At 48.5% G+C, this 13,958-nt stretch overlaps 1 protein-coding gene across 4 annotated transcripts in view; it reads right to left on the bottom strand.

Annotated features, from left to right (window-relative positions):
• The window catches only part of LOC147730436 (caspase-8-like), a 260,962-nt gene that overhangs the window by 196,522 nt on the left and 50,482 nt on the right, over positions 1-13,958 (bottom strand). For all 4 annotated transcript variants that reach the window (XM_086955245.1, XM_086955246.1, XM_086955247.1 and 1 more), the window contains exon 2: positions 6,791-6,843. The gene's annotated coding sequence lies outside the window, so the exon portion shown is untranslated. The remainder of the gene's footprint in view (positions 1-6,790; positions 6,844-13,958) is intronic.

Raw genomic sequence — 13,958 nt, 5'->3', positions numbered from 1 at the left:
GTGACTACAAAGACTTCTTCCAAGAAGACAACAACCTGCAATCATCCGAGCCCAACACCAGGTGGCGATCTATTGCTAAATGTAGGATCTGCAGCTCATATGCCTCGAACATAGTGCTTACAGAGTAAATAAGACATACTGTTTAACAACTGAAGTAAAAGCGTCAGTTCTCAAAATAAAATACATTAATTAATAAATAAACCCCCCCCCCTATCCTACCACCCTCTGCTGGACCAGAACCAGTGGTGACCAGAGCCCAGAGTCCCTGCAGCCAGCCCCTCCCGTCCAACCCGGACATTGGTGACTACTTCCGGGGTACTGCTAACTATAAGGGAATACATTAAAACATGTGTTATTCAACCAGCGTTTGTTACATAACGGCTACGTGGTCACAGCCAGTTAGAAAGAAATATACAGAGGTGGCAGGAGGGGGTGGGGGCGAACGTGAGCAACACAGATCCATGTATGGAGGAAGGGAGAGCAGAGAGAAATGTGCAAAGGGGAGAGAGAAACTGACCCGTGGGGGACAGGAGAGAGGAAAGTGTGTGTGTGTGGGGGGTGGGGAGGGGGTGGGGGGGGAACGGTGGAGAAACTGAGTGTGAGAGATGCGCATGGCAGAAACCCAGGGAGCGGGGTGGGGGCAATGTGAGACAGGCGGGAGAGAGGGGGGAGTAATGAGAGTCCAGCCGGAGAGAAGACAGTGTGAAAGGATGTGAGAATCAGACAGATATACATGGAGAAAGTAGGGACGAGACAAAAGAAGAAACAGAAAGAGATGAGAGAGACGGTGTTGGAGAGAGACAGAGAGGCCCTGAGAGTACGAGAAAGACGCGACAGACAGAAAGACAGGAAAAGAGTGTGAAAGAGACGAGAACAATGTGGAGTTCTATAGAAAGCAAGATGAGGTGCTGAGTCAGGAAAGGGAAAAGGTAAGAGAGAAAAGAGGGAGGGACAGAGCAGGGGATGCAAGAGAAAGAGAGGCGGGTAAAGCGAACCAGAGACACAAAGTGTGAGGGAGAGAAACGGAGAGGGGGCGGGGCAGCAGCTGCCACAATAATTTTACCTCTTCCGGTATGTCTGAGTCCAATGTTCACTCCGGCTATAGGCGCTAAATTATTATTGTACAATCTCTGTCTAGCGCCGCGATGCACCTCGGACCTGGTTAATGCTGGAGACCCCCTTGCATAAGTACGGGCCATTCTGTGCTCACCTCGTTATTCTTGTACAGTTCTATATAGCGTCTTAATGCCCCTCAAGTCTGGTTAGCGCTATACACCCCCGTACATAAGGCCTTTGGCCCTGTGCTTACTTCTGGGGGTGCAGTGAGCACTACAGTATTCTTATATAACCTTAGCGCCTCTGTGCCCCTCGGGTCTGGTTGGCGCTTGAGACACCCTTACATGAGACCCCCGGGTCCTGTGCTTACCTCCCGGGGTGCAGTGAGCACTGTGCTATTCTTGTATAATGTCTATACAGCACCTGTGAGCACATACGCAAGACAGACCGTGGCGCACAACCACATCCGGCCGTTGGCTACCGCACGAGCCATGGCAGTGCTCTAAACTCTGTTTACTTCCTGTGGCTTGCTCTGAAGGTAGCCTGTGGGATAATCAGAGGCCTTTTGTTTATTTTAAGCAGCGCTGCTCAACGGTGCTGGTGGCCATGGGGAGTGCAGGCTGTGCGCGCTGCAGGACGGGGTGTGGTGGGGCTGCTGCTTGTGCGCTCCGGCTCCCACTGGGTACCTGTGATCCTGTGCGTGTCTCCTGTCTGGGCCGGGCTGCCTCCGCCTAACTCCCCGGCCATCGCGAGCTCTGTTGCAGTAATGGTTTTGATGAGGGGCGAGGACTCGGCGACTTCTTGGGGCGGCGCGAAATGGCATGAGAAAAGCTACTGCCCTTTTCGGATTTGGGGGCGTGTTTTTTGCGTTCTGAGTGAAGGATGACGTCACAGGGCAAAAGAACGCAAAAACACTCCCCGAATCCGAAAGAGACGGGGCTTGGTTGGAGTGACGCACCTCTCCTCCAATGGCTGGCCCCTGTTTAGGAAGCCAGCCAATGGAGGAGAGAGGCGGGTTCAAGCCCCCCTACTTAAAAACATTAAATCTCTCACCGAAGACTGCGCAAGCGCAGCCTTACGGTCCTCGACCTAAAAAGGATCCACGTTCGAAAGGGAGGGGAAAGGACACAAATTAAACAAATTGCAGGCATGGAGGCTCGAAAAAGAGTCCACAGACGCTCCTAAGCAGGGAACCAGCCAACAGGGTCAAACAAGGTAAAAGCCCAGCTCCATTCACAGGGCACAGAGTGTGGTGTGAGATGCCAGAATTGAGGAAACATAAGTAGACTGTTCAGAAGACTGGTGGCTGCCAACGACCAAGGTGCACACGCCTGCCACCACTCAGGAGAGTTTTCGCTACTAGGGAGAGTGAATGGGGACAGAATACCGTTAGGGTGAAGGAGGGTGAACCTGGGAAAGTAGGGGTTGTGATGCTTGTGTCTGTGCTATACTAGTCCTTTCTCATAAATACTACGAGGACGACAGTGTGGTGTCTGCAAGGTGCTATGGACGAGTTAGTGTGATCTCACTTTACTCCCTGTACCAAATCACGAATCGGCATCAACTGTGGGGGATGAGAATTAGAGAGGTAAAGCCGGTCGCCCTGACTTAAAGTGCAAAAGGGGAAAGAGGAAAAGAAAGAAGGGATACATTTTCACTGGTACAGGGGACATAGAACTCCTTAAAACTACTAAGAGAGCCAATGACCAACACGCAGAAAATACTTCACTACAGACATCACAGGCCCTGCGTCTTAAGCAACGAAGGTTTCTGGACTACCAGAGAGAGGTGGCCAAAGCACCGCTTCAGGCTACCCGACAAAAGGTATACGAAATAGGTGATAAGGCAGGTAAACTTCTAGCCTGCCTTGATAAAAAGGAGCGGGCGCAAAGAATGATAGCACAATTTAGAGTAAGAACCGACAATAGAAATTGTGGCATTAATATATACTTTTGCCATTGGTAACAGTTCACAAATCAGCGGCCCAACCAGGCACAGTGACATTACCTTGCAGAGATTGATAGTAAAGCAACAAAAAATACACCCTCTACCTGGTAACCTAATACCACAATTCACTTTACTTTCAGGGATCTTATATTGATAAATACGGTGGCACCCCTCCAGCATCATCCTCTTCAAATACAAAGTTCCAGAGGAAGTAAGGTAAAGAGAGGTGGGCCAACTATCATCATCGGGCAGAATGTGACTAAACAAACTTTATGCTTATAATTTAAAATAACATATGTTTGGGACCCTATATTCCGTACAGAAAGGGAAATCGCACTGGAATTAAACATACCAGCTGCTTACAAACCTGAGTGACATTGATTCAGCCATTCTCCTAAATTTTACACAAGAGGAATAGTAAATATTCATTTCACAGGTATGCTTTTTTGAAAATCCCCGCTAAGCTACCTAGTTGGTGACCTTTAGTCACCAAAGCTAAGAGCCACGTGTGTAACCCGTTATATCTCAAATGCTTGTAAGATGTATTTATGTGAAGTCCCCTCTAAATAAGGGAAATTATCCACCTTAGTGTGTGTTTAAAAAAATGTGCCTAAAACATAAAAAAAAAGCAGTAACTATGTGTTCTATATGAGTACTAGGCTTTGTGAACTATGATGTGTATCTAATTGTAATGTTCTTTTACATAGAATTGTTTGTCCTGAAGAAGGTGGTATCCTTATACACCGAAACGCTGCGTCGACTACTTCAACAACTGTGATTTCTTGACCATTTTTAACTGTGTATTTTAATGATTTTATGTTTACACTGAAATTGTACTTGATTTTCTTGGCACTATTATCATGTTGCGTAACATTGTTTTTATTGATTTGTAATAAACTGTACATTTTTTAGAAACTCACACACTGTCTAAGATTTTTTTGATTCATGTATTATATGGTGTTAATTGCATAAGATTGTACATCCGTAGACGACATTTGGCATTTAGAGATACAATAGGCAAATACACGAAAGGGTTCTTCTTAGCTGAGTGCCTTGGGACCCCCCCTTGTCTTTCCACTCAGGATTATATCAAACATATCAATATGCCTAAACTATCGTCAGAGGCGGCCCTCCTGCTGGAGGCTGTCCTCACGGTCGACAAACTACAGATGGCCATCGGCTCCCTGCAATCAGGAAAGGCGGTGGGGTCTAACTGAATACCCATCGAACTTTACAAAAAGACTGCTGACTTAACTGCCCCATATCTTTTAAATATGTTTCTTGAGAGTCTGGAGGCAGGGAAACTGCCGCTGAATCAACGCAAGGCCACTACAGTAGCAATCACTAAACCTGGTAGGTCCCACGAGGACTGCACCTCGTATCGCCCAATATCGTTGATTAATGCTGAAGCCAAAATCCTTGCTAAACTTCTGGCGACGCGCTTAACCCCACACCTTGTGTCCCTAATTCACCCAGATCAATCGGGGTTTATGCCGAGCAGAAGCACAGCTCTTAACCTAAGGCGTTTGCATGTGGTATTGGCATGTATCCAGGAGCCTGTAGTTATCCTCTCCCTGGATGAACGAATGGTGTTCGACATGATGGAATGGCCCTATCTTTTTGCAGTCCTCAGACACCTGAGCTTCGGGCCGAAGTTTTGTGCATGGGTACGCCTACTGTACTCAAACCCACTGACGCATGTAGTGGCTAATGGTCATATATCAAGGGACTTCCCACTATCACTGGGAACGCGCCAGGAATGTCCATTATCCCCACTGTTATACGCACTGGTGCTAGAGCTGCTGGCGGCGTGGATCAGATGGGATCCAATGATCCGGGGGCTCAGATGGACACAGAATTGGGAAGACTACATTTCTCTATATGCGGATGATGTGCTACTATATCTAACATCCCCTAGAGGATCCATATTGGTGCTCTTCAATATTTGCGAGATTTTTAGTCGGGTGTCTGTTTACACCATCAGTTGGTGTAAATCGATTTTATATATCTTGCCTGTCCCACCGCCATTGCTTCCCGAGGGTTGTCCGCTACAGATCACTGCTGGTGCCTTTAAGTACTTGGGCATTTATGTGACGCCAGAGTTTGACGATTTTTTTCAAAAAAAATCTGAAGCCCCACTGGAACGGTTTAGGCGAGACACAATGTATTGGCGCAATCTGCCGCTGACATTGCTGGGAAAGGCAGCGCTTTTTAAAATGATGACACTCCCCCGGTTTTTATACTTCTTAGAAAACACCCCATTTGCCATGCCACCGACCTATGTCAAAGCAATAGGTGAATAAGCCAGTGCGCATTGCACAAGACAAGTTGGTAAGGAGCTGGTATGATGGAGGGATAGCCCTCCCAAATATACAATTATACTATTGGGCAGCCCACCTGAAAATAATCAATCAGTGAATACATGTCCCCCAGACAGACCCAGCGTCTGGGTCTGGGGCTGGGAGAAGAAGGTATCATGTCAGGACTATATAACAAAAATAGACCTGCCTCCTTGATTGGGCCAACAGCAAATACGGTTAACATATGGTACGCTGCACATGTCAGATTAAAATGGAAAGGGTTTATCACGCAGATGACACAGCTCTGGAACACACAGCAACTTGGGCGGCTTAGAAACAGTAAGGGGTTCAGTAAATGGGACGCGATAGGCATATCCACGGTGGGTGGTCTCTGGAAAAAGGGCGAGATAGTCATATTTGAGCACCAATGCAGGTCCAATAGGGTCCAATACGAGCTGGCACCAACTGAGATGTTTAGGTACATGCAAATCAGACACGCACTACAGACAGTCTTACCACCCGGCACTAACATACCAGAGGCTACTCCTCTGGAGGATAGGTTATTGTCTGAATATATGCACAAGAGGGCCACCTCCCTCACCTATCATAAATTTGTTAACAATTTTCCGGACCCGATGCTAACAAAAATGGTCCCTGGACTTGGGAGACTATGATGATGCGGAATGGCAGGAGGCACTGTCGTCCACACGTGAAGTTGCCATACCTTCACAGTTACGGCTAGTGCAACTCAAGATACTTCATCGCACATATTACACCAGACTGACCCTCCACAAAATAGGGACTGCTCCGCATCAGTTCTGCCTTAGAAATTGTGGTGAGGAGGGCACTTTTTATCACACCATATGGCAATGCCCACAGGTTGCAGCTTACTGGGTTCAGATAATGAGAACTGTATGCCAAACAGTGGAGATATTACTGGTGCCGGACCCAAAAAGATGTCTGCTAAACGTGTGGGAACCGAATGATCTTACCCTCCCAGCGCAGGATTGGGTGACGTTAGGAATGCCAAAATGTGGGATTCAGGGGGGGGGGGGGGTCACCTACCCTCCGGGAATGGTGCAAAGACATGGATGAGGCCATGGTGGCGGAGAAGGCGGTATTTGTACACCGCGGATGTCCACAAAAATGGGGAAAAGTGTGGGGAGCGTGGAACAAATTTAGAGGTTATATCTGTGAACCACCTCCGCTCGAGACGGACGACATATCCAAATAAGGAGAGTGGAGGATTGAGTGGAAATAACAGAATGTCAGCAGAGATGTTTATGTTGCAACAGGTATTGTTGATGTATGCAATGTCACCGAAGATTGAGTCAATGATTACTGCTGTATATGTATGTCATGTGCTTATATTATACCCTGAATTTTGTGATAATAAAAAAATGTATTAAAAAAAACACTAAGAGGGATCACCTCCCTCCTTGAGTTAACTGGAGGATGTTTTTTTGAATTTTTATTTTCACACTTACCTGGACGCTTGTGTTTTTTTCCGAGGGTCATTGGTGGCACAGCCTTATCAGACCTAAGAAGGAAGAGAAAGGGTGTTAACAAAAGGCATTTCTACTCAGCTTCATGTGCCTAGGAAGAGGGCGACTGAACCTGATAATAGGAGAGTTTTGTTGGAGCGCTTTCTTTACCGGATACTTAAAGGACGAGATGCTTATATGTAACTCAAATATACTAATTAAAGCCACCATAAAAAAACTAGGCAAGCCTCCTAAGCCTTATTTCCGACTAATCTTCCACACTAGGATTGACATCCAGTGTTGCTGAATTTGTTGTCCATCTATTACTCCTGAGGAGTTTCCAAGGACAGACTGCCATTAAGGCAACTGGACTAACGATTAGTCCTGGTGGCTGAATAACCAGGAATGGTTATGCGCCTACATGACAAGAGGCTAGATTATATCTATAGTAATGGAAATGAGAACACTTACTTCAGAAACCCACAAATTTAGAGGGTACTGGCGGATAGGGCGAGGGTCAGTTATAGTCCCTCTATATATTTAATCATTTTACAAACCTGGCCCCCAAACCAAATTGACAGGAGGAAGAAATGACAGAGCAAAACTGCTCTGTCTTACTTTGTTGATTAATTAGTGTTGGTTGATTGCTTGGTTAAGGCACCTAATTCAGAGACTGGGGTGCATCCAGCAAGCCTGAAGCTACACTAATAAAATACTTTATGTGGTTAATGCACTTGCTACAGATATCTGTGTGTAATCTGGTGGTCACAAGTTAGCACAGTCCTAAAACAGCATCGAGGATTAATGTGTCTGCTGCAAAGCATCATGAGTAACTTGTAAGTCTCAAAAGCTTATGCTAGTAAAACAGCTCTGCAGTTTAAAGCATTTTTTACAAATGTAGTAGCGCACTCTAGTGTATGCACGTCACGTAGGCCACGTGACGTGCCGCGCCCGCGCAAGGCTACGCAGGCTGCGTAAGTGTTTGGCGCGATAACCGTTAATTGGCAGTTGAAGCGCGGCGCTCTTCAAGGGTAGATGTGTTTAAATAAAGAACACTACCAGATTGCAGCGTCATCATTGCTGGGGAATCGGTAACATTACAATGGCGACGAGGGTGGGATGATACGTCCCTACCCCGCAGTGAACCAAAACGACAACCAAGCAAGCACCCTGAAGAGCGCGGCAGGGCCGAATAACCCTAAACCCCCCCCAGAGGTCGGAACGGCGGAAAGTCGAGGAAGGCACGCAGAGCAGGGAGCCAACGAGGTAGCGTCCATTGGTCAAGGAACGAGCTGGATACCTTGATAAAGAGCGAGGGGGCTGACACATGTGGTCCCCAGAACCACGCATACAAAGCAGAACGAGATAGTGCGCCAGGAAGCCCCAAGGGCCAAACGAGCCACCAGCCCACGATCAAGAGCGAAAGAATGAGCGTTCAAACAGGATATGCGACAGCGCCGGTGCAATTCCTGCCCAGGCCGGGAGAGCCGTTGATGAAGTGGGAGGATTGGAGAGAGTACATTGACAACTTCATTGGCGTGTTAGAGGACGAGAGCGAAGAGACATTCAAACCATCGAGGAAAAAAAGCATCCTGCTGTTGAACCTAGGCCCGGAAGGGTTGAGAGTGTATAAAAGCCTGGTCCCGAAGCAAAGGAACAGCACGGACGATGATGTGTACGCTCACGCAGTCGAGGACCTGAACGAACACTTTAGACCAGCGGTGTGTGTGTCCGTGGACAGGTTCAATTTTCAACAAAGAAAGCAGCGCCCTGGAGAGACGGTAGAGGAGTACGTGGCAGCGCTAAAACGGCTGGCGGCCACGTGCAAGTACGACAACTGGGAGGAGGAGTTCATAAAGGACCAAGTGGTAATGCACACCACGTGCACCTCCGTGCAAGATAAGTTGTGGGCCAGCGGAGAAACCACCCTGAAGGATGTGATGGTCATCGTCAAAAGGGCAGAGCTGGCGAGGAGGTGTGCGGATGCAACAAAGAAAGAGACGGCGTCCAGCGCCATGGTGAACAAGGTAGATGAGGACGAGCCCCGTAAGGACCACTCGACGAAAAAGTCAACAGAAAAGAGTGGCGCCAAGTGGAGCAGTAATGGCGGACCTCCAGGAAGACACGCGGGAACCTACCGGAAGCCATGCTTCAGGTGCGGAAACTGGACGCACGAGGCGCATGATAAAAAATGTCCGGCGTTTCGTGCCAAATGCATGTAGTGTGGAATAATCTGACACTTCGAGAAGGTGTGCAGAAAGAAGGCCTCCAAGAGCACGTGAGATTCATCAGCCAGGACAGCGACACACAGGAAGAGACACCGGAGGAGGAAGTAGCCACGGTGCTGGGCATATACGACCAGGTACTGGGAGCGGACGGACAAGTCATGAATGTGGATGGGAAAAGATCTATGAAGCCGGTGTTGGAAATGACCATAGGAGGAATCATGATCAGCGTAATAGCTGACACCGGTTCACCGTATACCATCGTCCAGAGGGCCGTGTGGGAGGAGAAGTTCGCACCACGACTAGGCCCGGAACTGGAGAGGTTAGACAGCCGTCAAGTCACGTACAACGGGGACCGCATACCAATGGCGGGATTCCGACCACTGAAGTTTGAGTTCCGGGGCCGATCGGCCTGCTGCAAGCTCTACGTATCAGAAAAGGGACCCTCTGTGCTGGGGTGGCTGGACCAGGGTGACCTGGGCATCAAGTTGGATCCTGGGGGTGAGGAGCAGATCTTACTAACTGAACACGAATCGTGGCCTGACCAAGACAGATGGAGGAAGACATTCCCCAAGGTATTTGGAGGCACGGTGGGGAAACTAGAGAAATTTGCACATAGGATCATCTTGAAAGACAAGGCAGTACCCGTGGCTCACAGGGCCAGGAACATTCCCATCGCAGTGCGAGAGGCGGTGCAAGAGGAGCTCCAAGAGCTGGAGAAGAAAGGGATCATTCAGCCCATCACATGTGCGGAATGGCTGGCACCACTGGTGGTGGTTAAGAAGCCAAACGGGAAGGTCAGATTGTGCGTGGACCTCAGGGAGCTTAACAAGAACATTGTAGTAGAAAGATTTCCCCTGCCAAGAATAGAGGAGATGCTGGCCAGCACCCGGGGCATCAAATGGTACTCCACCATCGATCTGACTTCCGCCTACCACCAAATCGCCCTGCATCCGGAGAGCCGCCACCTAACATCGTTTATCACCCCGTTTGGGTGTTACCAGTTTCTCCGCATGCCATTTGGGCTGGCTTCTGCAGCGGCAGTCTTCCAAAAGTTAATGCACCAGCTCTTCCAAAATAGCACGGGCGTCCAGTACTTTCAGGACGACATCCTGATAATGGGCCGAGACAAGCTGGACCATGACGCAAAACTGGGGAAGGTGCTACGGATATTGGAAGGAAAAGGTCTCACCGCGGAATGGTCAAAGTGCCGCATTGGAATGTCGTCAGTAACATATCTAGGACATGAAATAGGCATGGAGGGAGTGACCCCCAAGGCTGAAAATGTCAAGGCGATCCGCGAGGCACCCCCTCCAATCATCAAAGACGAAGTAAGATCATTCCTCGGCATGGCCGAGTACTATGGAAAATTCGTGCAACATTTCGCCTCCAGGACCCACCATATGAGGCAACTTACGAAGGAAAACACAGAGTTTCGATGGTCAGGAGAGGCACAGAGTGAGTTTGATGATGTCAAGAAAGCGATCACGGAAGCCATTCCCCTTCAGGGGTATGACCCCCAAGGCAGAACGGTCTTGACCACGGATGCCAGCGACAAAGGCCTGGGAGCAGTCCTGATGCAGGACAGAGTGCAAGGACAGATAAAGACAATGAGTTTTGCCTCGCGTACGCTGTCGGACACTGAGAAAAGGTACAGTGTAATTGAGAAGGAGATGCTGGCAGTGGTGTGGGCCACCGCGAGGTTCAGACAATTTCTGTGGGGCACACGGTTCCTATTGAGAACGGACCACAAACCTCTGCTAAAGGTGCTGATGTCAATTGGGCACACCGAAGCCACACCAAGAATATCAAAAATGTCGTTGAAACTACTAGAGTTCCGGTATGACGTGCAGCATGTACCAGGGAACAGGAATCGTGTGGCAGATTACCTAAGCAGAGCTGCCGCAATGGAATCCAGCGGCGAGAACATGGCAGGAACAGAGGAATGGGTGGCACTCACAGAGGACCAGGAGGCCTCCATCAGTCTCACAGAATGGGAACAGGCATACGATGAGGATGCAGAGTTAAAGGAGGCGAAGAAGTTCGTGACGCAAGGGTGGCCCGAAAAGAGAGCACTGGGAGGAGAACTCAGACCCTACTATGAAGTCAGAGAAGAACTATCGATAGGTGACAAGGGAGTGTTTGTACACAGAGGCGAGAAAGTAATACCACCCGCAAACCTCATCAACCGGCTATTAGACACACTCCATGAGGGACACCTCGGGATCTGCAAATTGAGGCTGAGAGCCAGGCAAGACTACTGGTGGCCTGGAATGGACTTGAAGGCAGAAAGACATGTCAGGAACTGCACCAGGTGTTAAGGAGCGGATAAGACCCTCAAGCTCCTCCGACCTGAGCTGGGCAAGTTTGATCTACCAAGGAACCCTTGGGAAGAACTGAGTGTAGACATCCTGGGCCCTATTCTGGACATGCAAGGAGTGCAAAAATACGTGTGTGTCATGGTGAACAGGTACTCGAAATGGCCGGAGATAATGATAGGAGAGACCATGGACACAGATGCAATTATCAAGTTCCTGGCAGACACGTTCGTGAGGGAAGGCATCCCCAAGACTGTGCTTAGCGACAATGGGCCCCAGTTTAAATCAGAGAAGTGAAACAGATTCATGAAAAGAAATGGCATAGGAGCCAAGCACACAGCCATATATCACCCAGCCGGAAACGGCTTAGTGGAACGGTTCAACAGGGTGGTAATGGGGTCAATCCAAGCTGCCATAGCTGATGACAAGGACTGGGAAGCAGAAATTTGGCATATGATCTGGGCCTACAGGATAACGCCTACCAGTACAGGATACAACCCGTTCCAAATACTCAGAGGAAGAGAACCTTTCACACAGGACAACCGAGTGTGGAAGGAGAAAACAGTCACCAGTGAATGGTCACCCGCTGTAGTGCGAGCCAACCTCGAGAAAGCCCAAGCAACCTACACCAAACATTATGATCGCAGACGGAATGTACGGGACACTGGACTAGAGAAAGGAGAGTGGGTGCGAGTGAGGTTGGCCAATGCGCAGAGGAAAGGAGAGAGCAAATACAGCAAGCCCATGCAGGTGAAGGAAGTACGGGGCAGGGCGGCCCTACTGAGTGATGGTAACGTCTGGTCGCAAGACCGCATGGCGAGGTGTAACAAAATCTTGAACTGGAATCAGAGGACTACGGACTTGGATGAGGAAGAAACGGAGTTGGGGGAGCAGGAGGCTCCGGAGGGAGCGCTCGAGGAGAATGGAGAAGATGCACAAGAACTAGAGACAAGGGAACACGAGCAGGAGTGGATGGCTCGAGGATGTCGGAGAGAAGGAGAAGAAGGCACGGCCGCGCAGGAGTCAGAAGGAAGCAATGAATGTGAGAACCGCAACACCCCGGTAAGACTGACCCGTAGTGGCAGGGTAATGGTTAAACCAGCAAAATTTAGAGACTATAACCTGAACTATGGACAATGAGAAACTGTCTCCATGTTGGGAAAAAAGGGGAGATATGTAGTAGCGCGCTCTAGTGTATGCACGTCACGTAGGCCACGTGACGTGCCGCGCCCGCGCAAGGCTACGCAGGCTGCGTAAGTGTTTGGCGCGATAACCGTTAATTGGCAGTTGAGGCGCGGCGCTCTTCAAGGGTAGACGTGTTTAAATAAAGCAGGTTAAACACAACCAGATTGCAGCGTCATCATTGCTGGGGAATCGGTAACATTACAACAAATATATCCGTGTAACCTGCAGATCACAAGTTGCAATCCTGATAAAATAACTTAGTGAGGTGTGTGGTCACTACACGCATCTGCTTCACCCATCCTGAAATTCAGAAAAAAGGGAAGCGACATCTATTCAAAGAGTATTGTAACCCAACAGAATAGGAACCTTCTTATCTCCTGTCTCGCTGTATGTGACCTTGAATCATCAGGGCTCACGCTCTTTGTTCTACAATCCATTGTTCCTTAGCGAGATGTCGCAAACCCAGAAGAGACGGGCATGTCTCATCCAGCGCAGTAATACAGTGTGCTGCTTGTCGTAACCATCTACATAGCAAAGAGCTAGGCAGCGTTTCAGTAGCACTTCCAAAGCCGTTTGTCCCTCTTGTAATGATAACCTTTAGTGCCTTTTAGACAGCAGAAACCGATTCTATATTACATATGTCTCTGCAAAGGGCCAAAGCAGAAGATTCATATGAAATCAAAAACCTCCAAACTCTCACAAAATTAGTTGTTAAACACCTACAAGAGCCTGTGAATAACAGGCATCATTCTGGACTATCAGTACAAAAGTCAAAGGGGCACATGCATCATTTGAAATTGCGATCGCAAAGGGGCAAATTGCGATGCTTTAAATGCAATGCAAGATTGCATTTAAAATAGAGATTTCGCTACTAGGACCGCAGGTGCCCGCGCATGCGCATTTGTCAGGAAGAAGTCGGCGAGAAACTAGAAAGAGGGAGACCCGGGATGCCGCATCTCAGGTAGGTCGTTTTTAATTAGTTTTACAATATTTTAAATTATTTTGGGCATTTAGAAGAGGGCGGGAGGGAGGCAGTGGTGCATAGTGGGCCTACGCTAAGTGTGTGGGTGGGCGTAGATTTCCCCCTACTTCGTGGTGCTTCGCATAGCTCCACTACGCCCAGGTTTACTTTTGACATCCTTGCACCCTAGTGATACTCGCAAATTGCGCATGCAATTTCCCATTAATTCCTATGGGCCTGTGGGCCCATAGGAATTAATAGAAGCCATTCCCTAATTGCGACTCGCAAGTTGCGAGACGCAATTAAGGAATGTTTAGGAATCGCTATTTTTATAGCGATTTCTACATGCAATGTAGAATGCAATGTGATTCCTTAATAATCGCGAAAAAGGACTGGCAAAAGCCTACCTTGATGCATGTGCCCCAAAGTCAAATAATTATTGCGAAGCTGCAATACCGAAACTAAAAAAAACATGTGTTAAA

Source organism: Lissotriton vulgaris, chromosome 2_1 (assembly GCF_964263255.1).
Source record: "Lissotriton vulgaris chromosome 2_1, aLisVul1.2, whole genome shotgun sequence".
Lineage (NCBI taxonomy): Eukaryota > Metazoa > Chordata > Amphibia > Caudata > Salamandridae > Lissotriton > Lissotriton vulgaris.
The sequence above is the reverse complement of the archived record's forward strand: the minus strand, read 5'-3'. Positions and strand labels throughout refer to the sequence as shown.